This window comes from Selaginella moellendorffii, unplaced genomic scaffold, assembly GCF_000143415.4.
Source record: "Selaginella moellendorffii unplaced genomic scaffold, v1.0 SELMOscaffold_41, whole genome shotgun sequence".
NCBI lineage: Eukaryota > Viridiplantae > Streptophyta > Lycopodiopsida > Selaginellales > Selaginellaceae > Selaginella > Selaginella moellendorffii.
The window spans coordinates 1,247,298-1,266,411 of NW_003314302.1; the positions used below are offsets into that span (position 1 = coordinate 1,247,298).

At 40.9% G+C, this 19,114-nt stretch overlaps 1 long non-coding RNA gene across 1 annotated transcript; it reads left to right on the forward strand.

The window, feature by feature from the left end:
* Positions 1–2,867: 2,867 nt before the first annotated feature.
* LOC112349696 lies at positions 2,868–3,196 on the forward strand. The gene is made up of 2 exons (XR_002993478.1): positions 2,868–2,927; positions 3,002–3,196. It is a non-coding gene; the product is annotated as an uncharacterized LOC112349696 (long non-coding RNA).
* Positions 3,197–19,114: the final 15,918 nt, after the last annotated feature.

Genomic DNA, 19,114 nt, shown 5'->3' on the forward strand with positions numbered 1-19,114 from the left:
ATTGTAAGGTTTGGAAATAGATGCATGTATGTATATATATATATATTACCCTACCTAAGTAATACACTTATTATAGTACTAAAGCATATGGACTGTCCATTTGGGATTGAATCTGGTCCATATAGTCTTGTATAACCCCAATTAAGAAACTTATTCCTATATCTCGAGCATTCATATTAGTGGAGGTGAGGGGCATTGCAATTTGTCCTTGAAAAACAAAGCTTTTTAATAGTGCTTTACTATAGTGTTCAAGATTGTGCTTTTTGTTTTTATTTCTTCATTCTCTTTTAAATCTAGATCTATATTAGCTTTTTGCAAGATCTAAAATTTTAGCTATTGCTGTGCTTAGATTTGCTTTTTTTTATTTATCTTCATTGCATTCTTTTCTTATGCTATCATTGATCAAAGAGTATATCACTTAAGATTGCTAATACTATTTTGTTGGAGCGAACTTTTAGTGCTGTAGGGTGTGATTATATTAGTGTTACACCTATCCTTAGTGTGTTGCCATCTCTAACTTTTATGGGATGTGATTACACTACTTATTTTGTTCTTAGTGTTCTACTATCTCCCATTGATGTAGAGTGTGATCGTGATATTGATTGGTGAGCTATGGATAATGTAGTCCAATTCTTGTAGAATGTTCAAGAATCAAGTTTATGGAAAGACTATGTGTACAAGCTGGAGTGGATTCTAGAGTGTGATGATGAGTTTGATTATTATGGAGATAACTTTAGAGATGAAGTGGAGATTTTATGGGATAGGTGTCAATCTTTCAATCTGCTATTTGATCCTTTTTCTTTCCCTTTTGCTCTTTCCCAACTTTTTCTTATTTTTCAACTTGAGCCACCTTCTTATGTTCTTAGTATTTCTTCCTCATTTGCAATGTTTTCTTCTTTTGACACGTCAATCATTTATGACTCTCATGATACTCATTCTCAGTTCGGTGTTGAGTTGAGTGTTTTCTGTCCTCTTTATACTAATCTGGATGTTAAGTGTGTCCATGAAGTTGAGAATCTTACTTTTGTTTCATTGGCAAAATCTTTGATTAATTCTGGTATTGGGTATTCCTTTGTTCTAAGGGTTGAATCACTTTGGCTAGAGTTTCAGGTTGAATGCATGTCTCTATTTGTGAATGCTATTGAGAGTTTTTGTTTTTATCATTGTTACTGAGGAGTTTATGTATTCCCTTGAGAGTGTGGATGTTACTGTTGATTTTCCCATCTCAAGTGTTGAGTTGTGTGTCAAGGAGGTTGAATGGTATGAATCTTTTGTTTATATTGTGGCGGTTAAAATATTTTTTCAAGCTTTAAGCATATGTCCTTATTTTGATTTCCCTATTTTTGTATTGCCAATTGTTGCAAATTCTTCTTTCAATGCGTTTTTATCCACTTTTTCTTCTTTCACAATTATTTTTCCTCAATTTTTCTCATTTTCTCTTTTTTGCCCTAACACTTAAAAAAAAAATTTCTTCAGAGGAGGGGGTAGAAGGGATGGACGGGAGTTTGGCATAATGAATGAGGACAAGTGAATATGGTAGTGGAGCGAGGACAAACAACATAAATTGTGGAATGAGGATAAACATAGCGACTCCAAATGGAACATTTAACCTCAACATAGTGAAGCCAAATGGATGTGATAGTGGAGTGAGGATGAGAGTAGTGAATCCAAATGGAGTTAGTGCTTCAAAACTTTTTTTCCTTCGAAGAGGGGATAAAGAGGATGAATAGGGTGAGTTCGACCTCTTATGTGTAGTGCTGAACGAGGATGATGGTTTTACTTATGGTTTTAAATCCAAGTTAATGGTGGTCTTGGAGGATTATCGACATATAAACTTAGAGTTGGGATGTATTGCTTGTTACAATGGTGTTTTATAGACTATAGTGACTCTCAAAGCCCTTTGCTTCGATTCAAAATTATGATTGTATAGTTGATTTGAGCATTTGGGAACTATATCCAAAGTTGCAATTAGTTCACCAGGATTCCATAGTTGGTTGATACTTATATGATGGCTTTGGGTTTTATTTCAGTCATGGTGGTTTTGTGAGGGTTTAAGATTCTTGTAGTAATTTATAATCAGCTGACAGAAGCTTTAAATGTTCCACTTTACTTATTATCATAACATTTTCATCTTTCAGAGGGGAGGATGGTGTAAGGTTTGTAAATACATATGTGTATATATATGTATTGCCATTAATTATAGTACTAAAGCATATAGACTGTCTAGGATTGAATCTGGTCCATCCATCCGCATATATAAGCACAATTAAGAAATCTATTCCTATATCTTGAGCACTTATAATATCTAATATTTTTAATAATAAATAATTATTTTTACTTATGCCTAGGAATACATTAATATTCATATTATGAAGTTCACAAGAGTACATTAAGAGTACATTGATATTCACCTAGCATTTGCTAGGTAATACTAGTCTATATATGTGAACTAATGGCCCAGCCTCCCTCCCAGGCCTGGGCCATGGTCAGTTTGCCATAAAACTTTTATGGATGTTTGCTTTGGCCAATTAGAAATCTGTATAGCTTAGGTAACAATTGACTGGAGAGAAATATGTTCTCCTCTGCTTTTGCTCAATTTTTCTCAGAGCGGATAGCAACACATGTCACATTATCCCTCCCTCTGATTTAGCAATTCATAGTGGACCTCCCTTGGTTCAGAGTGCTAGCATCGCAATGGGCAACTCTCCCAAGAGCTACTCCACATCTCCTGGAAAAACTTCAGGCCCTGCTCGACCCATTTCACAGCACTGCACCCCATGATAACTGAGAGGAACATAAATCCATCAAGCTCAAGGCCCTCCTCTAGCAGCTTGCCAAGGATCTCCACCACTTTTGCTGCATTGCCTTGCCTGCTATCAGTGTGTTCCACTAAACCTCATCCTTGGCACGGTAGAATTGAAGATGTGGTGAGCAACAGCTATACTTCCACACTTGCTGTAGAATTGATGACACTGTTTGTGATGCTACTACACTCTTGCAGATCCCAGGATGGAATTCCTTCCGGTTTCCAGATCCAGAAGGCATTTATCTCAAAATCAACAACAAAGTCCTGGGGCTGGGAATGAGACTTGATTGAAGCACTCTGGACCTCCGAGCTAACAGTTCTCTTCTTTTTCACGAGCTAAAGTTCCTATGTAACAGATACTCAAAAGAAATCCCTGATGCTTACAAGCGATTGCTGCTGGATGCCATTGCTGGAGAGTGCTGTCTCTTCATCAGAAGCAGTGAACTGGACACGGCGTGGAAGAATTTCACTCCTCTTCTCAAAGATCTTAAGAGGAAGAAGATGGTGCCCGAGTTATACCCAAACGGAAGCCGGGGTCCCGTGGGATCTCACTATCGTGGGGCAATGTTTAGAAAAGTGCTAATTTTGAAATATTCAAATTTCCACGTGGACGCAATGTAAAGACCACTTGCCAGACCAGCACGGCCGTTTGGCAATGGTGATAAATGCTAGGGCAAGGGGAGCTTTGATTGGAGGTTTTCTTGGAGAATTTTTCTTGTCATGGCATTAGATTAGTCAGAGGAAAGGTTGTTTCTTCAAAAGAGAAGCGAATGACACAGATGCCGACAACAAATGGCTACAGCAATTCTCACTGTTGCATAGCCATGACATGAGTATATAAGTCTTGGGAAAGGTTTCAGAGTCTGGATAGTGAACATTATACATTAGTGGAATATAGTGGAGTTAGTGGATATTCCCACAGGTTTTTACACAAGAGGTTCTTGACTGTTGTAGAAGTCAATAAGTTGTTTCAGGATTTGCTGACCAAGGTATAAAGTTCACAAGTGTATGTGCTTGATGTCTTGATAAGTCCTCTTGCTCAAAAATTCTTGAATTGGTCAAATAAAGATGTAATGAAATAAATAAGGCTTTATTGCAGAAGTAGTACCATAAACAAAGTTGGGTTGCATCAAGATCTGGTACATCACTACTTAAAATAAGAGTAGAAGATGCAAGTACTTAGTTTGCTAAAATAGGCATTCATTGAATCTTCCCTGTTTTGATCATAAGGCATAATTTAAATTTTAACATTGTTAATTATGATGGTTTTTTTATGGTAAGAATAAGTGGAAATTTCTCTCAGCAAATATAAATATTTTTCTAACACACCTCCCAAACTTGAATTTATCTACAGAACTTTGTTATTATCTTGTTTTAGTTGCTTTCTCCCACATTAATAATGACATATATAAAAGCTAGTAGTGAAGAAGGAAAGCCACTCTAGAGTTTTGGATTGCCACTATCAGCAGTGTTATTACTTATATAACTTGCACTTGACTATTAGCATATGTTAATGTTCAGGTGATCTTACAAAGAAGAAGATATTGTTCTATGAGGGACATCTTCCTCAAGTAAGAAAGAATGCATTTTTATTTTCTGTTCACATGGTTTATGTACACTAATTAGAACTTTTCTAAATAGTAAAATTCTCAAATTTCAAATTCTATATAAATACAAGTTCATGTTATAGATAATTCTCAGAAGTAAATTATATGCAAGATTTATGATTAGCAGTATTAGATGCCCATAAAGGATCATTAGGAAATGTTAAAAAATAGATTACTAAATTACAATCATTTTGAATTCTTAAATATGAAGGTACCAAACACTTATTTTTACAATATTTTCTTGTTGACCATAATAATTTTGTATTATAATATAAAACTAAATTAGCTTGATTTTCTAAAATTAAAATACAGTTAAATATTTTTGTTTCTATAGGCCTAACTCTCCAAATTTCTAAATTTTTGTAAAATAAAATTAAATGACAAGACAAAGTCAAATAGAGTATAACCTTAGAGTTTGGAGAAATTAAAAAGTTTTCAGAATAAAGAGCTGAACCATGATATAAATTACTATTAGTAAAATAGCAATTATCTAAATTTTTTATTGTAGTATACTTTTCATAACTAAAATATAAAGAATTAGAATTAGAATTAGAATTATCTACTAAGGCATATCTTATATAATACTTAGGAGATTCATTCTCAAAATAGCTAGATAACTTTTCATTTAAAATAACTAAGTTTTTCTGAAGAATCTTTTCTAGCCCATATATAATATTGTTTCCTTTGATATCTTGTGTAGAACTAGAACATGTTTCCTTACATTTTATAATTATTTCAATATTTCCTAGTGAAGTTAAAATAATTTTTGAATTTGAATAAGTTGCAGGATAAAACTTTCTTAAATGAATTTTTCCAATTAAATTCCATATCCCTTGAATAATTGTTCTCATGTATTCTGGTTGTAGAACACGAAGCTGTCCAAATTTAGGCTTAGCTGTATTAAGGAAAGTAAAATTTAAAGACAGAAGAATTATAATTAAACTTAAAAATTTAATATAGTTTTGAACATTCATTATTTTTATTTTAAAGTAAATCTGTAAATAAAAAGTTTTGAATAAAATAAAATTTATATAAATCAATGACTTAGTTTATATACAAAAGCAAGTAGTCTAGATTGAAACCAATTCGATGGCTACCAAAATCCCACTATATTAATATTGGTATATGGCATTGTAACCATACACTTGAGTCTCACAAAGCTTTATATTTTAATGGATGACAACTTCCAAGGTTATTTAGCCATAAATATATGATAAAATATATCAACAAAATAATAATAAATTTATTCTCTTTGTAATTACGACAAATAATAAAATAAATTTAATTTAAATTTTTGTTTGCTTAAGCGTGTCTGAAGTGGTAATGAATATACCTAGAATATACTTTGATATTCTATAATATTTTCCCATTTAATGATTGTTATTCATTTAGCTTAATCCTGTATTAATATGATAAACCATTTTAAACACTTTGTAGTATATTCTAGTTTCTTCTACCATTTAATAAAGCACTTGAAGACCTCAACTATCTACTGAGATAACTTGCATAACAGCCACCACAAGCCAATTGCTATGCAAGTTAAGCTCTTGTAGAGAGATGGCACTAATAGGGCTCAATTTGAGGAGTTGGCTTAAGTCATTGATAAGTCAATCACTTGTCTCTTTGATTCACTAGAGATGGAAGTGTGGGGCCACTTTGTTGGCTTCCATCTAACAAACTCTCAAGTACAATCATTAATCAAACATCCAAACCAATTGACCAAATAATATAGTCTTCAATACTGGCACTTTGAGTCAAGGATGATAACAACCTCAAAACTTTTACTCACTACTAATAATTTGAGGTGGCCGTGGAATATAAGTGGGATAAAAAAGTGCATAATAATATTCTAATGAAGAAATATAGAATATCAAAAGCAATCCCATGAATGGTGGAAGATTGAGTTACCCTAAAGGTGTGAAAGAGCATAAGAAAAGACTCAATACAAATAACTAAACAAAATGACATGAAAAATGATTTGTAAAGGTTTAAATATAAAGGGAAAAAACCCATGAATAAATGTTTTTCAAAATAGTGAAGGGTCTTGAGATACTTGGGGTTAAATGTCTTTATGTTTGAGTAATACTAACATCTAGAAAAGTCTAAGTTTAAAAGATTATATTTGGTATTAAAAGGGGGTTTGAGTCCAGACCATATGTTAAAATTAATATTTGGTAATCTAGTTTGGTTTGGTTAGGGTTGACTTGAGGGGTAAGGTGTCAAGAGAGCGAGGCTTTCAAGAAAGTTATGACTCTTAACTTCAATTCATGAGGGTATAAACTTGCAAGGAAGTATTGTGAATTATAAACAACTAAAATGAATAACTCAAAAAATGATCTATAAAGATTTAAATATAAAGGGAAATAGCTCATAAACAAAAGATCCCCCTTTTCTAAATTAATAAGGTATACTTGGAATACTTAAGGTAATTAATAATAGTAATCAACATCTTTAGCATAAGAAATGTGATGATAAACTTCCTTATCTAGTAATTTGAATAAACTTATGATGAGAAACATACTTCCAAAAGTTAACATCTCAACAATCATCAAGTATATGCTTCTATACTTCACTTGGCATAGGATTTTGAGATAGTGAAGTATGAGAAATAATAAAAGAGGCTAAGGGAATAATATATTTGGGGTAAACTTTTAGATTTGGACTTTCCAAGAGCCCAATATTACTGAAACCCAAAGACACTTAACCATAAATACCCCAAGACTTTTAACCAATTAGAAAAGGGGGTGCACTCTTATTCATAAACCTTATAAATCATTTCTCAAATTATTCTCTTTGGTTACTTACACCCAAATGGCCCATTGGCAAAGAGTTAATGCCAACCTAGAGAGTATTAAACTAACTAGGATCAGAATTATGTACCTGGGCAGCCCATTGGGCAAGGAGTCAATGCTAACCTAGAGAGCATTAAAGCAACTAGGATCGGAATTATGCCAACTATTAAAGAAATGGATCTTTACTTGAGGTCTTAAAACCATAGCTTGCAAACCCCATTCACCTTTCACAGCTCAAGCATCATTATATTCTCCAAAACTTTGACAAGTTTCCCATTGTCACAAATGTGACTTCAGGTATTGAAAGATATTTGTCAGCCAATCTTTATGGGCACTTTTTCCTTACTGCCATGACGGCAGGAGGTTGGTATTGCTAATTTGTTTTATTAGCCCCTCTTGTCCATTGTATATTTGGTATTAGAGGAATTGTCTTAGTAATTCCTATCCAACTTTTGTCAGATTTTCTAACTCAAGTTGCATATGCAGAGAATTTTTTAGTAGATCCAAAGCGACCTGTGTAAGATTAGTTGGATTGCACCATTCAGTAAGAACATTGTATGCATATTCAGTTACTAATAGAGGCATGTATATAGCTAGCAAAATGGTGAAAAGGAACCATGCTGATGATGTTGAAACCTCTAGAGGGGAAAATCAAGAGGAGGAAACTCTTGCTAGAGATGCTGCGGAAAGGGCTAAGGTTGAGTCAAAAGAGAAAGACCCAGATGCTACGGCACTACAGCATACAGCTCAGGAAGTCAAGATCAAGAATTTGTGAAGGGAAGTTCGCAAATTGAAGAAGGAGAACAAGAAGAGGAAGAAAGAAGTTGAGGCAACTAAATCAATTAAATCTAAGCAACCAGACTCCTCTTCAAGTTTTAAGGACGATGAAGTTCTACAATCGCCCCCAGTTGCACGAGTTTCAAAGTTCAAGCCTCTAAAACCACCCAGTTTTAGAGGCATGTGGGACTATTAGGTTTTGGAAGACTAGGTCTATGATATGAAAAATTATTTCATAACAGTAGATATAGATGATCATACGAAAGTTGGGTGTGTACAATCCTTTCTTATTGATCATACCAAAAGTTGGTGGAGCCAGGTGTGTGCTGAAAAAGGGCAGACTAGAAGTCAGACCAAGATGCGGTCTCATATCCGTGAAGAATACTTGCCGGATGATCTTGGTCTGAGATTTCATGCGGAGCTGTGGTGGTTGAAGCAGCAAGGGGACCTCATGCATTACGTTAATGAGTTTGCTCAAAAGCACATTATGATTGCAAATATGAGTGACGAAGATGGTTAAAGTTATTTCCTGGAAGGTTTAAATTCACTTTCTCACAATGAGATTTTGAAGTTTAAGCCAAAGACATACCTGGAGTGTAAGGAGGCAGTGCAGCAAGTTGCCTTTAGTCACTCACTCATGGAACAATATCAACAGCCATATGCTGGTACCTCGGACAAGAATAAGAATTCTAGGAATATGCAAGGTGATTGGAAATAAAGGGTGGAAGGAAGGTTCTGCCCTGGAGGCTCACAAGCAATGGTTAATAAAGGTGGTGGTGGTTGGAGACCACCAGTAGCTTCTTCTGGTCCTAGGCCCTCGGTTCTTCCTCCTAGTGGGTACAAGTAGCAGCAACCTATAAAACCTATTCCTAATGGAATGGGTAGTATGGGTTATTACTTCCATTGTGGAGAGTCAGGCCATAGGTCCTCAGAATGTCCTAACAAGCATAAGACAAAGTCTTGTGTTAATGTCATGAGGGAAGATGGTGGTGGTGAAGTTGAAGGGGTTGACAAGTTGGTCAATGCAGACTATGAGGAAGAGGAGGTGAGTTACTTTCGTTGCTTTCCACAAGCTTTTCTCACAGTCAATACAAACACTAATCTATTGATGTATTTGGTAGGCTTTGTCTGTGGACACTGAATTCAAGTGATGATTGACATAGGAGCTATGCACAGCATGATATCTGAAGACTTAGTTAAGTTGTTAGGATTGAATGCTAAGCAAATATCACCCATACACTTCCAGTTTGTAGAAGGTGGACAAGTAACTAGAAAATTTGTAAGTGATGTTTCAATAAAAATATCCAAGTAGAAAGAAAGAGTGGACTTGGTAGTGTTGAAGATATCAGATTTTCAAATAGTGTTTGGTATGGATTTTTTCAACAAATATATTAAAGGGATTTATAGTGCTGGACAAAATTGTATCATGTTGAAGTTAGAAGGACATCCCGATGTGTCCTTCCAGTTGCAAAAGCGCTCCTCAAAGGATTGGGATACTAAGTTCCTATCTCCGAGAGCTACTCAAAAAGTAGCTAAGAAGGGATGTTGGACCTTTTGGGTTCAAGTGATGGAAGCTGAGGGTATAGGTGACTCAGTTCGAATTGGTGACGAGGTTGATCTTGTACTAAAGAAGATATTGGAGTTGTTGGTGTAATATCGGGATAAACTATACACATGTGCATAGAGCCATCTTTCTTTTTCATAAATAACATTAGCACCCATATAAATACTTGTGTAAGTGATTAAATTTTCCATTCTATTTTAGTCATTTAACCACACCTTTGAGCACTTAAGGGAGTCTCACTCACCACCTCCATAAGTCTCAATCTTGACTTGGGGACATACTAGCCCCGTGAATGGCATCTATACCACTCAACCTTTATATTTGGCCCAAGTGTTCCATATGTCTGATCCTATGACAAACACCCAAAGGTACCATTGACATATCATCCCATTATAATAAGGTTATGTCCATTCACCTTTGTCTTATGGGTAGTCCAAGACCACCCGTACTTTGGGCTTTCACCTAAACCTCCTTTAATACTAGGACTAACTCAAAACTTACTAAATATGCAATAATGCTAAATTACGAATTTGGATATAGAACCAATACCATTGTGTTCAAGCTAATGTCTCCATTTCATAGATATGCCAAATTAGCAAATTTAAACACTTTCCATAATTAGCCAATAGAACGAAATGAAACCACTACAAAGGGCATGATAACGAGGGTGTTTGGCAGATAGTAAGTTATTACTACCTCCTATCTGTGAGGTTGATAATTGAATTGAGGTTATTCTAGGCTCTAAACCATCTACGAAAGCTTCATATCATTTGAACATTAAGGAGATGGCTGAACTCAAGAAGCAACTCATGGAGCTTCTTGACAAAGGTCATATCTGACTAAGTAAGTCATCTTATGGAGCACCAGTCCTTTTTGTTATGAAAAAGGATGGAACCATGAGGATGTGTATCGACTATTGGGCACTTAACAAGATCATAGTAAAAAACAATGATCCTTTGCCTTGCATTGATGTCTTGTTTGACAAACTCTTAAAGGCTAAGTATTTTATGCAGCTTGATTTGTGGTCCGAGTATCATCAGATACGGGTAGCAAATCAGGATGTGGAGAAGACAGCCTTTAAGACTCGGTACAGCTCTTATGAGTTCCTTGTCATGCCATTTGGGTTATGTAATGCTCTGGCAAAGTTTAGCACTATAATGGATTGAATATTTAGAGATTATTTAGACACAGTTGTCTTATATATCGACAATGTTCTAGTCCTCAGTGAAATGTTGGAGGGTCATTTGAAACACTTGGAGCTAGTGTTTCAAAAATTGCGTGAACACAAATTGTATGCTAAGGAAAGTAAATGTACTTTTAGACAATTGCAAGTAAAATTTTATGGACATATAGTTGGTGGTGGCGTAATTAAGGTAAATCCAAAGAAGGTGGAAGCAGTGAAGTCTTGGGAAGTCCTGATTACTGTATCAGATGTTCGTTCCTTTCTCGGTTTAGTAGGATACTATTGCAAATTTGTCTGTAATTTTGCAAGAATTGCTCTTCCATTGACTGAGTTGACGAAGAGTAGTATACCGTTTCATTGGACACTAGTTTGTTAACGTGATTTTGTATGATTGAAGGAGATTTTGACTACGGTTCTTGTTCTCAGGATCCTAGATCTTGATAAACCCTTTGAAGTGCATTGTAATGCATCTGGCTATGCTATTGGTGCCATGTTGCAGCAAGATTGCGACAAAGCGGTTGGTGTCAAGCTAAGGCGACATGGTTGTCCTGTTGCATTCTATTCCAAGAAATTGGATGAAACCCAATGAAGATGGCCAACACACGAGAAAGAGATGTTTGCTATAGTGTCAGTGTTGGAACACTAAAGACACTATTTGGGTGGACATACCAAGGTTTATACAGATAGTAACACACTGAGCTACTTTGCTATGCAGCCTAAGCTTATGCTGAAGTAGGCCCATTGGCAAGAGAAGCTTGCTAGATATGATATTAAAATCATATATAAGCCTAGTAAAGACAATATTGTTCCAGATGCATTGAATTGTCAAGCTCAATTCTGGGCAATATCGGCAATCAGTTTGGACTGGTTAGAGGACATTTGGGCTTCATATGGAAGTGATCCATTGGTGAAGGTAATCTTATGCCGTGCGGAGTTGTCAAAGTAGACCCTGGTAGCGAAGCAGTGAAAGTTGCTAGTCGCACCAATATGAACGATCACTTCTCAGTTCAAGATGGGCTTATATTTTATAAGCAAGAAAAATTATATCTTCCCTCTAAGGATCTATAACAGTTGTTTCTGCAGGAACATCATGATGTTCTGGCAGCGGGACATGATGGAAAGCAAAAGACTCTAGCTTCATTGAAAAAGGGATTTTTCTGGTCTGGTATGAAAGGTGATGTTGCAAACTATATCCGTTCCTGCCCTATATGTCAGCAATGTAAGCGCAGAATTGAGAAGCAAGCTCAAAAGTTGCAGTGTATTCCAGCACCAGCATGGCTATTTCAAAGTGTGACACTTGATTTCGTCACTTGCTTGCTGAAGTCTAAGAGTTATGATACTTTGATAGTGGTTGTGGATCAGTTGTCAAAGATTGTACACTTTATTCCAACTATGGGAATAGTTTAATTTGAAACAAGCAACAAAACTCTTTTTCCATGAAGTAGTATGAGTTTGTGGTCTTCCCAAAAAGATGATCTTGGATAGAGATTCAAGGTTTACGGGGAAGTTTTGGGGCACACTATTCCAATTGTTTGGTACCAAGTTGAAGTTTAGTACGGTTTATCATCCTCAAACTGATGGGTAAACCAAACATGTGAATGCTCAAGTTGAGGATTATCTACAGTACTATGTTGCAATAGACCAACGCAACTAGGTTAAGCATTTGAACACAATAGAAATCTATTACAACAATACATTTCACAGCACTATTAGCTATTTTCCATGGGAGATGCTTGTAAGCGACTAAATTTTCCATTCTACTTTAGTCACTTAACCACACCTCCGACCACTTGGAGGAGTCTCATTCACAACCTCCATCAATCCAATTCAGGACTTGGGACTTGCTAGCCCCAAGAATGGCATCCATGCCACTCCACACTTGCACCTGGTCCAAGTGCTCCACGTGTCCGGCCCTGAGACCGACACCCAAAGGTACCACTGACATCTCGGCCCGTTATGCTAAGGCCATGCCCATTCACCTTTGCTGCACTAGTGGTTCAACACCACTTGCATCACCACCTCGTCTCTCCAAGACTGGGCCATGTGTCCACGAGGGGTCATCCTAGATCCACTCCTTAGCATCCTTAGGATGCCCACAGACCTGGGGAATTGCCTTCCTCAAAGTCCCTTTGTCAGTTCCTACCAAGTCCCTTTCTGCCCCTGGCCGTGTTTGCCAACACTGCCATTGGATCGAGGCCCACAGGCCCGACCCCTAAGTCCCACGGTCCTCTGGGACTTCCTCACCACATGACTGTGTCCTTGGTCACTACCCCAGAGGACTGCTCCTCTTCCTTTCCACAGTCTGGGCCTTTGGGACAACATTTCGGAACACCGTGGCCTTACACGAGCCACCTGGGTACTCTCCCCACCTATCGCCTTTAGGTGCTCTAGCCATGGGCTTAGAGCAAGGTTCCGTTGAGCCACGCCTGGTATCCAAGTAGGTAGTGCCACCCACACTTGGACTGGGAGCATCGGCCAGTCGATCTCCCGGGGGAACTAGAGCCGGCTCTTGAACACTTCACCAAGCTACCCCGCTTGTCGGTCCGTATTCACTCTAGTCTTGGACTTCCCAGTGGTCAGTTCATCACCCAACACTGGGTCTGGCCTTCCTGGGCCAAACTGGCCTTTCCTGGCCAAACTGGCTCCACTGCAGTCCTCCCCCTACTATACTTTTGGAGCTCACCAAACCCCCCAGGGTCTGGGAGACGAACGCTTTGGGCTTTCACCCTCTCAGGCTCCAGACTCGGACTCGGACTCGGACTCGGACTCGGACTCGGATTCGGACTCGGACTCGGGCTCGGGCTCGGTCTTGGCCTCGGCCTCGGTCTCGGTCTCGGTCCCGATCTCGGTCTCGGTCTCGGTCTCGGTCCCGGTCTCGGTTCCGGTCTCGGTCTCGACTTCGGACTCCATCTCGGACTCCATCTCGGACTCCATCTCGGACTCCATCTCAGGTCCATCTCGGGTCCATCTCGGACTCCATCTCGGACTCCATCTCGGGTCCATCTCGGACTCCATCTCGGACTCCATTTCGGGTCTATCTCGGGTCCACCTCGGACTCCATCTCGGACTCCATCTCGGGTCCATCTCGGACTCCATTTCGGGTCCATCTCGGGTCCACCTCGGACTCCATCTCGGACTCCATCTCGGACTCCATCTCGGGTCCATCTCGGACTCCACTTTGGACTCCAACTCGGGTCCATCTCGGGTCCACCTCGGACTTCATCTCGGACTCCATCTCGGACTCCATCTCGGGTCCATCTTGGACTCCATCTCGGACTCCATCTCGAGTCCATCTCGGACACTCCCACGTGTCATGTGTTGGTCCTTTTGGGTCCCTTTTTGGAGCCTTGCCTTTTGCTCGCTTCGTGCTCGTTCCTCGAGCACTTCGTTGGGAGTTCCACTCCCGCTCTTGACTTTTCAAGTCGGAGCTTTTGGTCCAAACGTGTTACGCTCGTTTGGCTCTCGCTTCGGCCACTACCATGTGGCGCCCTTCCGGCTCCACTTTGGGGCCTAGGGATTTCGTGTCTCACAACTCCACCACCCATAGACGAAGTTTGATGTCCTCATCGAACGGTAAACCCTTTCATAAAGTAACACCCACATGTGTTACCATTTCCATCTTTGGCACCTAGCCAATCTTTGTCTATGGTTTGACATCAAAGGCTCACCATGCTTTGTCCATCCTTTAAGGAGCGTAGTCTCTCCAATTAAGAGACTGATTGGAACACATGTAATGGTTCATCCTTTTATTGGTTTAGTTCTCGCTAAACCTCTTAGAGACCCTTCTCTAAGTCAATCCCACTACTCCTTCTCGAGTAGTCTCAATTTCCATCGATATAACCTTTGCACTTTGGAACTTTGAATTTTTGACTTCTTGGAGTCAATTTCCTAGGTGTCTCCGACACCTTGCCTTGCACCTTTTGTGCAACTCCACTTCCCATCCTAGGAAGTTCTCTACTCGAGGGCACCATCATCCTCTCTTCTATTTCGTGCCAAAGTTCCAGTTATCATGCTTTGTGCTAGGGCTGTTCATGGCCCTATCATTTGGCTACCTTACCGCTCCCTCCCTTGGAGCTTCCACTTTCGCCAACTCGGAGCATTTCGGAATCCCTCCTTGGAAACACACTTCCTTTCCCGCAACTTGTTAGCGTCCAACACATTAGTGTTCCTCGCCTAACTTTGTCACTTGGATTCCTTCCAAGGGATTCCACGGCCCTATCTTGGCCACTCATCTTTTGCTCTTATCCGTTGATTGTTGCACCAAGCAACATCGAATCTCTACCTCCCTCCTTGAGGTATTGTTTCGGTTCCATAGCAAAGACTCTTCTTTGCCAAGTCCGGAGGACGTTCACCCCTAGTACGTCTCTTTAGCATCTTCTGCTATGGGCTCTATCCACGGCCCAACTTCGTGACCCTCCCATGGGTCTTTTATAGAGACTACTTTCCTCGGACTCACTATGCCATCGCACGGACATAGTTTATTTCCCTTAGGTGCTCTTCCCACTTGGTTATCACGACCAAGCCACACCACCTTAAACAGTCAATTTCAACATTTTGAACCAGGAACTTCATTCCTTAGCCAACCAAGGACCTTGTCCTTATCTGGCCATAAGATCACCTAGTGATCTCACCTTGGCACCTTAACAGAGTTGCCAAGAGGTACTTGGTTTTCTAGACTTCCAAGTTGTTGACTATAACCCCGGGGGCATCCCCCACACTTGGCGGTGCACCCAAGCTAGCCCTTACGGCCAAGGGTTCATAGCAACTGAGATTAGGTGTCCCCATCTCACTCACCACGACCTTGGTGCCACTTGCACCAAAGTGTTCAAGTTAGATATGCTGAGCTTTCACACTAAGCAATCTAACCGTGCATCACGACTCCGAGGCATCCCTCATTTGGCGGTGTGCCCAAACCAGTCTCCCCACTGAGAGTCCATGACCACCGAAATATGAGTGTCCTCATATTCCAAACCATCACCACGCCCTAGTGATTTGGGACTCGAACCCAAGCACTAGAGGGTCGGGACTCGAACCCAACCTCCGTATATGCATCTACGGACGGCATCACACTAGATGCCTGGCGTGACTCCCCACGCCGGTGCACCAACTTATTTTTAAAGCGCGCTACAGATCACAGCTTAGGAACCTAGTTCCTCCACACTGCCAAGTCCTCTCACTTGACATGTCTGTGATCATGCATGGACTCCTCCATGCTCGGCCCCATGGCCCACCCTTTTTGAAGTTATCACCTTCAACTAGGGTCTTTGTTCCCCCGACGTGCCAATCTCACTTGGCAAGTTCTCCGACCATTGTAACATGGTTCCTGCATAAGCGTGAAAGTCCTTGACCATCGACTTTCGTTCAAAGCCCTCTCTTTGAACACTCGAGAACTACATCCCTAACCTTGATAACCTTGCCTCATGGCAAGCTTCAAGACCACGCTTCTGCTGCGCCACTCTGATTTCGCGCGTTCCATGAACCATTTACACTTGGCCTTTCTAGGTACTACGCTACCTAGAATCGTCTTTGGGAACCTTGAAGGAACTCTGTCCGTCAACTTGCTAAGGCCTCCCCTTTCGCAAGCTTTATAGTTGCCATATAGTCTAACATGGACAATTCCATATTTTAGACTCTCTATGGCATCACGGTTGCTAGCAACAACATCCTCGAGCACCCTCTTGATTCTCCACTCCCAGCTGGCATAACCAACCTTGGTTATGCCCTTTGATTCCTATGGTTCGGTTCTATCCCCTTACTTCTTGTTTTTTGGCTTCACACCTTTCCTTTGGTCATTCTCCTCCAGACCAGGAGGATAGCTTTGCACTTTCTATCATGCCTTAGCAAGTATTCTTAGGGATGAACCTACCCAATAGCCTAGGGAGTGGTTCCTCAATTCGGGTATGCTCACCTTATAATCCAACACACTGGGATTACATTGTTGCTTATGGGCCTTTACATGCCCATCACTAGCCTTGCCAAAATTCCATTTTTGGCTTTGTCCAACTCGGGTAGACAGTCCTCTCCTGTCTCCGCAACCTTGGACATTTGGATAGCACCTTCTATCCATCATTCGCTAGGGACTTAGTCCCTTGGGCTTTATCCATTGCCCTCGCGACATCAAACACCACCTTCTGGTGTTCTAGAGTGTTCGGGTGTCCCAATGATGGCTTTCTTGACAATGAGTATTTCCTTTTATGACATTGACTTACTATATCGCAACATAAGCAACTTATCCCCCGTAAGGGTATATCCGACTTCCCTATACTAGAAGTCTTGGGTAGCTACCTTCTACCCGTTTAACCAGTTATTTTGCACCTCTTGCTTAGTTGCCTCATGGTTGTCAAGTCCTACAACTCATTGCTTGGTGCTTGCACACCTCCATCATTATCTGGGTCACCGCACTCCAATTGCATGCTCTGCCGCTTAGGCTATGCCATTCCCATTCCAATTGGGATTTCTTTGGCAAGGGGTTCTCATGAACCCACCAACATAGCCTCAAGGTATCACACCTTGGCACATTTGGTGTCTCCACACCATCAGCTCCACGAGCCTACCTCTATGACACTTCCCCTTCGTGTTTAAGTCTTTGCCAAGACCAACACCGCTCTTTCTCATGCCAACCATCCGTTAGCACTACACTATAGAGGTCACACACAACTTTGTGTCAAAGTTGTTTTCTTCTGGGAACACCTTTCCCATAACTTTAGCATGGCATATTTTGCCATCGATGAGATACCCTCCGTTCTCATCCTTGGATCCTATGATCCCCCCCCATCCTTTGTGGGGTACAACACACCTCAGTCCAAATGCTTCCATCAGTCCTTTTAGGACCATCCGTTGACTCTACTTGAGTCATCTAGCAGTTTTGGACTTGGTTAATCCACAGACCCGTAAGGTTCTACTTGTGAGGCACTAGCTCACTGGAATACACTTCTTGCATTCCTGTCCTACTCAAAAGGACTATTTTCACAAGTGTTACTCCGACACTTGATTTTGTTCTCTGGGGGCAACCTTTGCCTCTTAGGACTACTTGTCCATGTGATGAGAACACCAACTCATCCACTTAATACACCCCCAACTCCTGGGGTTGTTCCAGCATTTATTAGAGGTAGCCGAGGCTACCTTTTCAAGGACTTGAGTCCTCTTCCGTATTTGACCTCCCACGGTCATTACTTCTGGTCTCACATTCATGAGCACCAACCTCAACTATATGAGGAAAATCTTGTGACTCCTTTATTGCTTTGGAGTCTTTATCTTTCCCGTGATCCCAACTGTAATTGTTTACCACAACTACATTAGCCAGTTTGCTAAGTCAAACGCTCATCTGGATCACATCCTCAACTCTTTGAGGAAAACCATATACTGTTCCCAAGATCCCAAAGTCGTTCCATTATTGGCCCTTTTCTATCCACCACCTCGTCTACAAGTTCACACATGAACTGTAATGGAGAGCCATGTCTTCCCGACTTGCTACTCCTCAAGGATAGGCCCACTCCTTGGACCTTCCGATGCCAACACTAGTGGTGATATACTTGAGCACCAATAAAAGTCAGACTAAGGAACAGCTCCGATACCAAATTGTAAGCGACTAAATTTTCCATTCTACTTTAGTCACTTAACCACACCTCCGACCACTTGGAGGAGTCTCATTCACAACCTCCATCAATCCAATTCAGGACTTGGGACTTGCTAGCCCCAAGAATGGCATCCATGCCACTCCACACTTGCACCTGGTCCAAGTGCTCCACGTGTCCGGCCCTGAGACCGACACCCAAAGGTACCACTGACATCTCGGCCCGTTACGCTAAGGCCATGCCCATTCACCTTTGCTGCACTAGTGGTTCAACACCACTTGCATCACCACCTCGTCTCTCCAAGACTGGGCCATGTGTCCACGAGGGGTCATCCTAGATCCACTCCTTAGCATCCTTAGGATGCCCACAGACCTGGGGAATTGCCTTCCCCAAAGTCCCTTTGTCAGTTCCTACCAAGTCCCTTTCTGCCCCTGGCCGTGTTTGCCAACACTGCCACTGGATCGAGGCCCACAGGCCCGACCCCTAAGTCCCACGGTCCTCTGGGACTTCCTCACCATATGACTGTGTCCTTGGTCACTACCCCAGAGGACTGCTCCTCTTCCTTTCCACAGTCTGGGCCTTTGGGACAACATTTCGGAACACCGTGGCCTTACGCGAGCCACCTGGGTACTCTCCCCACCTATCGCCTTTAGGTGCTCTAGCCATGGGCTTAGAGCGAGGTTCCGTTGAGCCACGCCTGGTATCCAAGTAGGTAGTGCCACCCACACTTGGACTGGGAGCATCGGCCAGTCGATCTCCCGGGGGAACTAGAGCCGGCTCTTGAACACTTCACCAAGCTACCCCGCTTGTC